This window comes from Physeter macrocephalus, chromosome 14 (assembly GCF_002837175.3).
Source record: "Physeter macrocephalus isolate SW-GA chromosome 14, ASM283717v5, whole genome shotgun sequence".
Classification (NCBI taxonomy): Eukaryota; Metazoa; Chordata; class Mammalia; order Artiodactyla; family Physeteridae; genus Physeter; species Physeter macrocephalus.
The window spans coordinates 104333957-104346955 of record NC_041227.1 but is presented as its reverse complement, the minus strand read 5'-3'; the positions used below and the strand labels follow the sequence as shown (position 1 = coordinate 104346955).

The 12999-nt window shown below is 49.2% G+C and overlaps 1 protein-coding gene across 3 annotated transcripts in view; it reads left to right on the top strand.

Moving 5' to 3' along the window:
• Positions 1-12999, top strand: part of MSI2 (musashi RNA binding protein 2) — a 137250-nt gene that overhangs the window by 47434 nt on the left and 76817 nt on the right. The gene's annotated exons all lie outside the window — the stretch shown is intronic.

Sequence of the window (12999 nt, the reverse complement as noted above, 5' to 3'; positions counted from 1 at the left end):
TGTCCTCGTTCCTGAAGTCCTGTATCGACCGGTCTTCCCCAGAGTACAGTGGTGCCCTACTTGGTTTTCCTTAACCAAGGGTCTGTCTTCTGACCATCCTTCCTGACGTGGTTTTCAGTGTGCGCCTTGAGCTTTCCTGCACGTCACACGGAGGATACAGAGGCTCTTCTGGTTTCAAGGAACTTTTAAATGCTTAACTTCTTTTTAAAAATTAATTAATTAATTATTTAATGGAAGTATAGTTGATTTACAAAGTTGTGTTAGTTTCTGGTGTCCAGCAGAGAGATTCAGTTACATATATAAATTCTTTTTCATCTTCTTTTCCATTATGGTTTATTACAAGATACTGAGTATAGTTCCCTGTGCTATACAGTAGGACCTTGTTGTTTATCTATTTTACATATAGCAGTTCGTATATGCTAATCCCAAACTCCTAATTTTTCCCTCCCTGCTTTTCCCCTTTGGTAACCATAAGTATGTTTTCTATGTCTGTCAGTCTGTTTCTGTTTGGCAAATAAGTTCATTTGTATCATATTTTAGATTCCACATATATATGATAATCATATGATATTTGTCTTTCTCTGTCTGGCTTACTTCACTTAGTGTGATAATCTCTAGGTGCATCTATGTGGCTGCAAATGGCATTATTTCATCCTTTTTTATGGCTGAGTAGTATTCCACTGTACACACGTACCACATCTTCTTTGTCCATTCATCTGTCAGTGGACATTTAGGTTGCCTCCATTTCTCGGCTGTTGTAAATAGTGGTGCTGTGAACATGGGGGTGCGTGTATTTTTTTCAAATTATGGTTTTCTCTGGATATATGCCCAGAATAGCATATTGCTGGATCATATGGTAGCTCTATTTTTAGTTTCTTAAGGGACCTCCACACTGTTTTCCTTAGTGGCTGCACCAGTTTGCATTCCCCCCACTCGTGTAGGAGGTTCCCTTCTCTCCACACCCTCTCCAGCATTTGCTGTTTGTAGACTTTTTGATGATGGCTGTTCCGACTGGCCAGAGATGGTGCCTCATGGTGGTTTTGATTGGTGCAATGCTTAACTTCTGAGTAGAAACTGCCTCTCTGGTAGTTGCTACCCAGACAACCTGAAATGTTTCAGGAAAAGAGTGGTTTGGGAAGTAGGAAGGGATGGTCTGAAAGCGTCACCTCAGCTGTGTGTTCAGTCCCGGGGCCAGCACACGGGCTGGCTTCGGTTAACCCTGAGCATGGCTGTGAGCAGGGCCCCAGGCACCTCTCTGCCTGGAGGTTGGCACTGGCGAGGCTGGAGCCAGGGGAGAAGCTCTGAGGAAGGTGTGTGTTAGCGGCGTGGGCTCGGGGTTTGGGTTGGCCTTGGTGGCTTGGTTCGAGGTACAGGGGCTTCCTTTGGGCCATGGTCTTGAAGTTAGGACTTCACATTTGCCATCTCAGTTTGTGTTGTTCAGGACAGGGCCTTATGCCCATTTTTCAAAGGAGGAAGGTGTCTCCCAGAGCTGTTGAGAGACTTGACCTCTTTTCACCTGACCAATCAGGGGAGTTATTCAGTATGTCTCAGTGTACACAGATGTGCTTGAAAACGTGAAACCGGGTGGACAAAGAATTTTAAACTTGTTATTATTGTTTGCCTTGGACCATTTCTCTCGGCAGGGTCACCTTGGACGTAGGCTCTAGCCACGGGGCCCCGGGACCATCATGTTACCGTTTCTAGGGCCCTCCCCCTCCCCGGGAGGCCTTCTCTTTGTCTTCAGAAGAAGTCCACCCTGTGGGTGGGTGAATTGGGCTCCTACTGCTGGAGGCACAGGCGCAGGTCCCTTCTTTCCCACCTCTTTCTGGGGTTTATTAAGAATCTGCTTTGGCTGCCTGTCCCTTGGCTGGGGCTGTGGAGGCACCTCTTTCGTATGCAGAAATGCTCGGCTTCCTCGAAAATTCAGCAGTAGTAAAGGGTACTTAATTTCGCTTAATACCGTTGCTGTAAAAGATGATGGGTTTTAATTGCTTCTGTGGGTTGGTAATCATTTGAACCCTGGAGAGAGTCTTTGGGGCCTTCTGTGTACTGAGTCCATCACTCTGTGACAGGTATTGGGGGCGGGGGCTCTGAGAGGGATGGAGGGATGGAGACACTACCCGTGGATGCAGAGCAGCTTGGGTACCTGGGGTGATGGTGTGATGGCCAGCCAGCCACCTCGCTTAGCATCAGGTCACGATCCGTAATTTCCTGTGCTTTCCAAGGCGGCACCCCATCTCTGCACCTTTTTCTGTTACCCCCCCAGCCCCCAGTCTGAGTGCCACTGGCTAGGATATTACTCTCTGATACCAATCTGGGGACAGGTCACACCCTCTCTGGCTACAGATTTTCCCCCAAGGGTTAGAGGAAGTAGTATTTTTTAAATTAGCCTGGGAGGGAGCTGGGTGAGGGCTTGGAAAGGACTGGGGAGTCAGCTCCCTGCTGAAACAGCTTGATCACCTTCATTAGGAGATCACGCTGTCTTTTAGGTGAGTTACTGTTTTAATCAGAGGTAATGCTGTACCCTGGCTATGTCGGCTAATTGTGTATACATTATATTCTAGCCCCATAGAGATGAAGGCGATTCTTTTCCTTCCAATTTTAAAGCTATTTAGAGGGAATGCCAAACTGTAGCCTGAACACTGGTACTCTCTGGCTAATAGCTACAGATGGGGAGAGAGAGCTCTAAGAAACATTTGGGGTTATAGTTATAATTAATTTCCTCTGAAGTTAAATTAATTTCTGCAGTTGACAACGTCAGATAGTGTTATACCTTTGTCCAGTGGTCAACCGTGGGTGAATTGAGGCACGTGGAATTAGCTGGTGGATGAAACAGGGGAGGCAAGCTTTCTTGGACGCTTGGGTTTATTTTAAGCCCTTTTTGCACTCAGATTCTTGACTTGGGGATCTTCTGGGCCTGTCATTAAGAAAAACTCCAAAAACAGCTTTAGTGAGATACAATTCACATGCCATGTAATTTACCCATTTGAAGTGTATAGTTCAGTGGTTTTTTGGTCTGTTCACAGATACGTGCACCATCACCACAGTCCGTTTTAGAGCATTTTCACCACCTCACAAAGGAGCCCCATACTCTTTAGCCACACCTCCTGACCTCTCCCTCAGCCCTAAGCAACCCCTATTCTACGTGCTGTCCCTATGGGTTTCCCCACCAAACTTTCATATGAACGGAGTCATACAATATGTGGTCTTTTACGACTGGCTTCTTTCACTTCAGACAATGTTTTCAAAATTCATCCAGGTTGTAGCACGTGTCAGCGCTCCATTCCTTTTTGTGACCAGATAATATTCCATTATATGGATAGATCACACTTAATTTATCCATCTATCCATCCATCGATGGGTTGCTTGATGGATGGGTTGTTCCACTTCCTGACTGACAAGGCTGCTGTGAACATATTGTGGGGAAGGTTTTGGGTGGACATACGTTTTAATTTCTCTTGGGTATATAGTAGGAGTGGAATTGTTGGGTCCTATGGTAACTCGACGGTTAATCATTTGAGCAGCTGCCAGACTGTTTGCCAGAGTGGATGCAGCATTTGACGTTCCTCCCAGCAGCATCTGGCCTGTCGGTTTTGCATCTTGGCTTCAGAATCGAAAAGGGCAGAATCAGACTTGCTCCTCCTGGCACCCCCTCGTCTCCCTGTCCCCAGTTGTCTCTTTTGTCGCAAGTAAAGGTGTAGGAGATTCAATGAATAGAAAGCTCAAGTTGGGGACTTCCCCGGTGGTCCAGTGGTTAGGATTCGGCGCTTCCACTGCCGGGGGCCAGGGTTCGATCCCTGGTCGGGGAACTAAGATCCCGCGAGCCGCGTGGCGTGCCCCCCCCGGCCCCCCCACCAAAAAAGAAAGCTCGGGGTTGTGACGCCCCATTTTGTCACCCGCTAGTGCTGTGTGACTTTGGACGCTTCACATCTCTGAGCCTGTCTCCTTGGCTGTGGAAGAGAAGCTGAGACCCGTCTGAGGACTGACGTGAGGCCCGAGGGAGGGCAGCTGTGAGGAGGGCTCAGCTCAGGGCCGGACCCACAGTGGGTCCACAGTGAGGGCAGCGCATTCTGAGCGTGGAGGAGACGCGGGCACCACGGCTGTCCGTAGCAGAAGAGGATCTGCTATTAGGAGGGACCCTGCCACGTGTCAACCCTGGCCCTACATGTTTTATCAGAGGAACTGAAGTCTCATTTGGGCTGCTTCTCTTCAAGAGCTGGCTCTGCTCTCCTGACTCCTGTACCTTCCCACCTCACCTCTGGGGCAGAGCCTTGACCCTGCGGCCCCTGCCATAGTGCTTGTGCAAATGGTGAGTGTGACCTGCCTTCCTCGGGGGGGCAGACTCAGATGGTCACACCTGGGGTGTAGCGTTCTTCTCCCCCAGGGTGGGGGAGGTGTCCTTGTGGGCCACGCCCCACCGTCACCAAGGAAAGGTGAGACTGAGGCCGTGGTGTCTGAGAGCCTCTCCCAAGGAGGCCCCCATGTTAGTTACCTGGGGCTGCCACACGCTGGGTCGTTGAAGCCCCAGAAGTGTTCTCTCCTAGCTCAGGAGTCTACAGGTCTGGAGGAGACAGAGGCTCCCTTCTGGAGGCTGTGAGGGTGAAACCGTCCCTCGCCTCTCTGCTAGCTCCTGGGACCTGCCGGCATTCCTTGGCTTGTAGACACATCACTGCAGTCTCTGCCTCTGTCTTCACACGACCTTCGTGTGTGTGTGTGTGTGTGTGTGTGTGTGTGTGTGTGTGTGTGTGTGTGGTGTGTGTCCCTTCTCCTCCTCTTATAAGGACACCTCATTGGATTTAGGGCCCACACTACACCCAGGGTGAGTTCATCTCAAGATCCTTTATTAATTATAGCTGCAAGACCCTCTTTCCAGATGAGATCACATTCTGAGGTTCTAGGTGGACATGAATTCTGGGGGGGACTCATCAAGCCACTGTAGTCTCTTTTTCCACATATGATTCTAGAAATTTTTGGAGAAGATTCCCAGTTCCTGACTTGTGTTCTGATTTCGTATGTTACATGAGTTTTGCCATTGGATTCGGATGTGATTGGGGTGTTGGTGGTGGCAGTGGTAGTTTAGGGGGAGGAGGGCAGAATGGAAGAAAATATTGGGAGAATGTAGGAATTTTAGAGGACAGGTCCCTTGGAAGAAACACCCTGGGGGAGGGGGCCATGGAGTTTGGGACTTCTAGGATCTCAGTCAGCCTTCCTAGAGCTTCTTTTTTTTTTACTGTGGTACGCGGGCCTCTCACTCTTGTGGCCTCTCCCATTGCGGAGCACAGGCTCCGGACGTGCAGGCTCAGCGGCCATGGCTCACGGGCCCAGCCGCTCCGCGGCATGTGGGATTCTCCCGGACCGGGGCACGAACCCGTGTCCCCTGCATCGGCAGGCGGATTCTCAACCACTGCGCCACCAGGGAAGCCCCCCTAGACCTTCTTTACCGTTAAAGATTGGGCTTAATTGTCAACTGCAGAGTTGATGATACCACACAATCTCATCCTAGATCCTGAAAAACAAAGTTCTCACCAAATTCAGAATCTAGTATGAAATCACATGGTATCTGCCAACTTACCAGTTCTCCCTTGTCACTCTGTCTTGCCTTTAACTAGCACGTGAGTCACCTTGCTGGGACTTGATTTTTTCATCTGCATAATGGGGATGATGGACAGTCAGGTTTGCGAAAGCTCGCCCAATGCTAGCATTCTCATCCTTCCTGGGCTCTTTCAACCTTGGGATTCCCATAGATGGGAGAGCATCTGCAAAGAGCCTGCGTTCTTGCGCCCTGAAGATGGCTCATGGTTTTTCACCGAGGGGAATTTGAACTCTTTTCAGGAGCATGGTTAGGGCAAGAGCTGACTGAGTTTCTCTGGGCCTCTCTCACACCCATTTAAGACTCTCCAGAGCCATTTCCTGCCTTTCCTTGCATTTATTAGGATCAGAAATATATTTGTTGTTGTTCTGTTGTTTTCTTGTTGTGACAACTAATATCTTTGGGCCAGTGCTGTTGGAGCTAAAATTTCCTCTTCGATCTCATCATAAAAGATTCTAATACTCCACCCTCTGCTTTCAACACACACACACACACACACCAACACACACACACACACACACACACACACACACACACACACACACACACACACACACGCGCACACCCCTGCTTTATTCAATTTTATAAAAATACAGCCAGTGGCCCCACTCTGAGTGACCATTTCAGATGGAAACACATTTTTTTAAAAGGGAATTTTTGAAACTCAAAAAAAAAAGCCAACTCTCTGGTTAGAGGCAGGAAGGTGGGGTGTTCTTTGCAGCTCTAGTTAGCAGCTGGCTTTGGCCAGTTCTTATGTGTAAACAGCAATTTTCCTAACTGGAATGGATGCTGGGGTTTTCTTTCTGGAGCCAAGAGTTGTGTGGAGAGCAGTAGTGTTTAGTTAAATTATGGGTCCAGATAACAAAACTTTGCAGCAGTGATTTGTGACAGCCCAAACCCTCCCCATGCCCCTATGCGTGCTACACACACAAACACACACAAACACACACACGCCTTCCCAGAATGCCGCCCTAGACCATAAAAGGAGGCATCTGCTAGGGGAGGGACTGTCCCCAAGGGTGTAGGGCCCTCGCTCTGGATGCAACCTTCCACCAAAAACTCCAAGCCAAGGATGTTTCAGACCCATTTCCTTGTGGATTTCGGACTGAGCTCTCTCTGGAGCAGATAGGTGGCTCTCTCCATCTAAGTGTGCTGTGGAGGCCCTGAGCCTTTTGGTGTGCAGTGGCTGTGTGTCGGTGTGAAGGCTGTGGGTTGGGAAACAGTTACCCGAAGGGCCTAGCACAGGAAGAAGACACAGGTGGCTCTCTCCACTGTGGGCAGAGAGGACTTTTTATAACACAGAGGGCTATAGAGTCGGGGGCCAGTGTGTAACTGGTCCTGCTTGCTGTTTCCAGGGTCAGAGAGGGTTAAACGTCTGGGGTGCTGGATGGTTCCTGGGGCACATAGAAGCCAAGACCCAAGGACTGGGAATAGAGAGGTACCCCCAATACACACACACACACACACACACACACACACACACACGCACGCACACATGTATACAGAAATGAAACCTTGACAGTATTGATGGGCATTTGAAGACCTCCGTTTAGTCCACTGAGACCTTGGACACCACGTCCGCATGCTGCCCCCTTCCCGCTGTCCTCAGGAGCCACGGAGGTGGGAGGGAAATGGAGGGAAGAGTGTGTGATTCTAGCATCCTCTGCCTGCCCCCTGCGTCCCTCTCCAGAATGCAAATCATGGAGCAGTGCACAGCCCATTTAGTAGTGATGCCATCAGAATTCCCAAAGTAAATCACTCCCATTTTCCCCATCGCCCCTGGCGGGAGGGGTCACCTGCAGAGCCCCATCACCCCCCAGCCATGCTCCCCTCTCCTGAAGCTGAGACGTTGGTGAGCAGCTAACCAAGGGTTGCCCATCTTCCCACCGGCCTCTTCACGTTTGGAAGGTTTTGATTAAACCAGCCTCCTTTTATTGTTTGCTGAAGAGTGGGATCTATCTCTATATCTGAGCTGCTTCCTGGAGAGGATGTTTTAGTAACTTGGACACTTTGGCCACATTGTCTGGGGCCTGGAATTTTTCATCCTTGTTTTAAAAAAAGTGTTTGAAAGACTGTTTGGGGACTGTGTAGATTTATAGCTGGATGTCTTCCCCAGCATTTAGGGCTCTGTCTTGGCAGGTTTACAGCTGTAGGGCAACGGTGGAGGGTGTAAGAGGGGACCTTCTCTTTTTACCAGCTACTGGGGAATGAACATTCTGTTGACTTCTGTTATTTGGAATGAGGACACGTTGGTCGTTTAATTCTCTGCGTCCATGTCAATGTTTGGAATATATATAGGGCCTGCTGTCTATACCCACCTGGCTCTACACAATGTCTGAATGAGACCATGGGGTTCATTTTATGGAATACCTCTCCAGAGTTTCTTTAAGTTGAGAACTCCACGAGTGCATGTTTGTAGATCACATTGGTGTTTCTTTATAGATATTTAATTGCTTGGCCGCGCACACCCCTGCTTTATTCAATTTTATAAAAATACAGCCAGTGGCCCCACTCTGAGTGACCATTTCAGATGGAAACACATTTTTTTAAAAGGGAATTTTTGAAACTCAAAAAAAAAAGCCAACTCTCTGGTTAGAGGCAGGAAGGTGGGGTGTTCTTTGCAGCTCTAGTTAGCAGCTGGCTTTGGCCAGTTCTTATGTGTAAACAGCAATTTTCCTAACTGGAATGGATGCTGGGGTTTTCTTTCTGGAGCCAAGAGTTGTGTGGAGAGCAGTAGTGTTTAGTTAAATTATGGGTCCAGATAACAAAACTTTGCAGCAGTGATTTGTGACAGCCCAAACCCTCCCCATGCCCCTATGCGTGCTACACACACAAACACACACACGCCTTCCCAGAATGCCGCCCTAGACCATAAAAGGAGGCATCTGCTAGGGGAGGGACTGTCCCCAAGGGTGTAGGGCCCTCGCTCTGGATGCAACCTTCCACCAAAAACTCCAAGCCAAGGATGTTTCAGACCCATTTCCTTGTGGATTTCGGACTGAGCTCTCTCTGGAGCAGATAGGTGGCTCTCTCCATCTAAGTGTGCTGTGGAGGCCCTGAGCCTTTTGGTGTGCAGTGGCTGTGTGTCGGTGTGAAGGCTGTGGGTTGGGAAACAGTTACCCGAAGGGCCTAGCACAGGAAGAAGACACAGGTGGCTCTCTCCACTGTGGGCAGAGAGGACTTTTTATAACACAGAGGGCTATAGAGTCGGGGGCCAGTGTGTAACTGGTCCTGCTTGCTGTTTCCAGGGTCAGAGAGGGTTAAACGTCTGGGGTGCTGGATGGTTCCTGGGGCACATAGAAGCCAAGACTCAAGGACTGGGAATAGAGAGGTACCCCCAATACACACACACACACACACACACACACACACACACACACACGCACGCACACATGTATACAGAAATGAAACCTTGACAGTATTGATGGGCATTTGAAGACCTCCGTTTAGTCCACTGAGACCTTGGACACCACGTCCGCATGCTGCCCCCTTCCCGCTGTCCTCAGGAGCCACGGAGGTGGGAGGGAAATGGAGGGAAGAGTGTGTGATTCTAGCATCCTCTGCCTGCCCCCTGCGTCCCTCTCCAGAATGCAAATCATGGAGCAGTGCACAGCCCATTTAGTAGTGATGCCATCAGAATTCCCAAAGTAAATCACTCCCATTTTCCCCATCGCCCCTGGCGGGAGGGGTCACCTGCAGAGCCCCATCACCCCCCAGCCATGCTCCCCTCTCCTGAAGCTGAGACGTTGGTGAGCAGCTAACCAAGGGTTGCCCATCTTCCCACCGGCCTCTTCACGTTTGGAAGGTTTTGATTAAACCAGCCTCCTTTTATTGTTTGCTGAAGAGTGGGATCTATCTCTATATCTGAGCTGCTTCCTGGAGAGGATGTTTTAGTAACTTGGACACTTTGGCCACATTGTCTGGGGCCTGGAATTTTTCATCCTTGTTTTAAAAAAAGTGTTTGAAAGACTGTTTGGGGACTGTGTAGATTTATAGCTGGATGTCTTCCCCAGCATTTAGGGCTCTGTCTTGGCAGGTTTACAGCTGTAGGGCAACGGTGGAGGGTGTAAGAGGGGACCTTCTCTTTTTACCAGCTACTGGGGAATGAACATTCTGTTGACTTCTGTTATTTGGAATGAGGACACGTTGGTCGTTTAATTCTCTGCGTCCATGTCAATGTTTGGAATATATATAGGGCCTGCTGTCTATACCCACCTGGCTCTACACAATGTCTGAATGAGACCATGGGGTTCATTTTATGGAATACCTCTCCAGAGTTTCTTTAAGTTGAGAACTCCACGAGTGCATGTTTGTAGATCACATTGGTGTTTCTTTATAGATATTTAATTGCTTGGCTGGGGTTAAAAAAAGGAATGAAAAATCTAAAATGAAACTATTGGGAGTCTTTGCCCATCTGAAATCACGTAGAGATGTAGGAAAGTGTTTTTGAAATGATAGTGGAAGAGAATAGGCGGTAAGAGTTGATTTATCAAAGTGCCTGGTAGAAGGTATCTTTCTGCTGCACCTTTCTTCTGAGCTTGAAGGATGAATTTAGTAACTGACTTTGGATTCAGCTAGTGACCATTTATTTATCATCTACGCGCTGTCTCACCGGACACCTGGGCATATGTTATTTGTAAATTTATTTATTTATTTTTGGTGTTGCTGCGCGCGGGCTTTCTCTACTTGTGGCGAGCGGGGGCTACTCTACGTTGCGGTGCGCGGGCTTCTCATTGCCGTGGCTTCTCTAGTTGTGGAGCACGGGCTCTAGGCGCGCGGGCTTCAGTAGTTGCAGCACGCGGGCTCAGTAGTTGTGGCTCGCGGGCTCTAGAGCACAGGCTCAGTAGTTGTGGTGCACGGGCTTTGTTGCTCTGTGGCATGTGGGATCTTCCCGGACCAGGGCTTGAACCCTTGTCCCCTGCGTTGGCAGGCAGATTCTCAACCATTGCACCACCAGGGAAGCCCTGGGCATATGTTATTTACTTTAGTTGCAGCAGGAACCTTGTGTGGTAGGCTAATTATTATATCTCCATTTTAAAGGGGATTAAATTCCACACTGTATTTGAATGTGAGTTCCAGCACCTCGAACTTAATCTATTTGTTGAATAAATGCATTAGGAAAGTTAGATGAGTAAAATTTGGTGATTAGTGGATGTAGGGAGAGATTTAAATCTGGAGAGGGCCTGATGGAGCCTCACCGTGAAGGTGACCTTGATCCACCAGGGAGACCGAGGGATAAGCAGGGAGACGGATAAGGAGGAGATGAACAATGGGCTGGATAAGATGCCCACCAGTGAAGCGGAGGTTCTTGGAGCTCGGAGGTGTGGACACTGGTGGGATCTTCGTAGAACGTCCTCACGTACATTATCTCATCAAATTTCTCATTCATCTGAAAAGAGATGAAAAAATGGTAAACAACAGTTTTAAACACACATGCAAACCACTGCATGGTGGCCAATGAGATGTATGAGAGTCACCAGGACAGTGTCCTCCTGAGACAGCACAGGATGTCCACTACAAGGGTATTCCAGGTCGGGAGTCAGTCAGCGGGCTGAGGTGGCATGTGTCCCCTCTGGGAGCTGCTCAGTTAAAGTGTGAGGTCCCTGAGGTCTGGGAGCCTCCCTGTCAGGCCCACCATGCTCACAGATTCGGGAGAGTTCAGGGTTAGGCAGGACAGGGAGCTCTGGTCCAGGACTTCACGTGCACAGCACAGAACCCAGCCCTCAGGTGAGTCCTGTCCAGGGTCACATCCAGACTTAGACACAGAAGCCAGGTTTCCAGAGCCTTTCACACTTCTTAGAACAGCCGGCCTGTGACCGCTGTGCCCTTAGGTGTCACTCCGCTGAGGCTCTACTGTTGGGAATGGGTTGGTTGGTTCATTCTCTCCACACATGTGTCAGGAGACTCAGTGATACGTGATCCAGGCAGCCATGGCCCCCATACTTAGGCAACCTACATCGACTTTAAAAAAAAAAAAAAAAAAAAAAAAAAAAAATTATTTATTTATTTATTTATATTTTTGGCTGAGTTGGGTCTTTGTTGCTGCGTGTGGGCTTTCTCTAGTTGCAGCAAGCAGGGGCTGCTCTTCGATGTGGTGTGCAGGCTTCTCATTGCGGTGGCTTCTCTTGTTGTGGAGCACGGGGCTCTAGGCGCGCAAGCTTCGGTAGTTGCAGCACGTGGGCTCAGTAGTTGTGGCTCGCGGGCTCTAGAGCGCAGGCTCAGTATTTGTGGCGCATGAGCTTTAGTTGCTCCGCGGCATGTGGGATCTTCCCAGACCGGGGCTCGAACCCATGTCCCCTGCATTGGCAGGCGTATTCCCAACCACTGTGCCACCAGGGAAGTACCCCCTGCATCGACTTACAATAGACATGTGTGACATTGTGGCTGTTTCTTCCTTTCTTTCTTTCTTTTTTTTTAAAATGTTTTCAGATTCCTCTCATTCATTTATTTTTGGGTTTTAGTCTTGCTTTTCTTTGTGTGTTCTCATCAAACATTTTTTCCCCGAGCTTTATTGGGGTGTAATTAACAAATAAAATGGTAAGATATTTAAAGCACACAATGTGATGATTTGATGTATGTATGTATTATATATTGTGACAAGATCTATGAAATGTGGCCATTGCAGAAATTCGTTTGTTTTTGCATCCACCAGCCTTTGGTCGTGGACTTCTGTGTGCCTAGCCCTGTATTTGCACCCCGGGGGGTACCGAGAGGAGTCAGGAGCCCACGCCCACGGTCGGGGGAGGAGGTTAGAACGAAGGCAGGATTATCACTCGCTTCAGTGCGAGGTGGAAAGTAGTGAGTGTGTGAGAGGCAGAGGGGTGCAGCGTTTGGGGCTCAGAAGCAGGAGAAACAGCTTCTGGGTGGGGCGACTATACCGGTATTTTGAATTTTGGAGAAGGGCACTGGATCTCGGAGGAAAGTCAGAACTTGACAAGGGAGGTGCAGGAGTGGAGAGGTCTCCCAAGGAGCAGGACCTGCGTGGCTAGAGGTGTGGAGGCCTGGGGACCACCTGTGCTTGGCTGAGAGTAGGACAAATCAAAGTGAATGGTGAGAAATCCAGAGGGGAAGGAGCCCTGGGGGCCGGGCTTGGAGGGCAGTCCCAGTGTATGAGGTCCTGTCTGTCCTGTTGGCAGACATAAGCCAGCACCCAGAATGGCTCGGTGTAGGCAGTCTGCACGTGGGTTTGAATTATGTGTGAGTTTCTTATCGACACACTTTATGGGTGCTTTCAGGGCAGCACACCTTTATGCACGTAGTTCTCTTTTGTTCATGTCTCTTAGGTTGAAAATAGCTTTGATGGGGCTTCCCTGGTGGCGCAGTGGTTGAGAGTCCGCCTGCCGGTGCAGGGGACACGGGTTCGTGCCCCGGTCCGGGAAGATCCCACATGCCACGGAGCGGCTGGGCCC